We start from the raw sequence: 573 nt of genomic DNA, 5'->3' as shown, positions 1-573 counted from the left end.
AAACACCCAAGAAGGTTAGTTCCACCAGTCTGGTATTTTTAATTACGGTGTATCTGTAGTTCTCAGATAAACCTTACCTGGACATATATTTCTTGATCTGCTATGTATAATTTGTCAGTAGGTTGTAGGAGTAATATGGTTCTCACTGGTTTTCAAAGCTAGCTATGCATTGTTTATCTCTCACATTGTCTCACCCCTCCATCATGGTTTTCCCTCTTTAGGTGCCCCCATTTCCCCCCTTCTCCCTTAGTAATACCCTTCTCCTACTGTCCTACCTCTCAAGTTCCTTCCTTCCCTTTATCCCCTAGGTTCCTTGTATGCCCTTCCTTCCCACCTCCCTTAAACTAACCCAATTTTTATCCATATCTCCCTTATTAAGGCCTGTTTCCTACTGTTTTTCTCTTTCAGGTTATTTCTTTTCCTTTACCTCCCTGTTTCCTTTCCATTATCCTGGTTTCTGTAGTTATGTCTGGTTGCATACTTATTTATCAGAGTCTGGTTCTAAGATCCACATATGAGGGAGAACCTTTGTCAGTTTTTTTTCTGAGTCTGTGTTACTTCACTTAGTATAAC

At 40.1% G+C, this 573-nt stretch overlaps 1 protein-coding gene across 2 annotated transcripts in view; it reads right to left on the bottom strand.

Moving 5' to 3' along the window:
- Pir (pirin) overlaps positions 1–573 on the bottom strand; it is a 127,481-nt gene that overhangs the window by 41,475 nt on the left and 85,433 nt on the right. The gene's annotated exons all lie outside the window — the stretch shown is intronic.

The sequence above is a fragment of the Nannospalax galili genome, unplaced genomic scaffold (genome assembly GCF_000622305.1).
Source record: "Nannospalax galili isolate Female #2095 unplaced genomic scaffold, S.galili_v1.0 scaffold521, whole genome shotgun sequence".
NCBI classification, from domain to species: Eukaryota; Metazoa; Chordata; class Mammalia; order Rodentia; family Spalacidae; genus Nannospalax; species Nannospalax galili.
The sequence above is the reverse complement of the archived record's forward strand: the minus strand, read 5'-3'. Positions and strand labels throughout refer to the sequence as shown.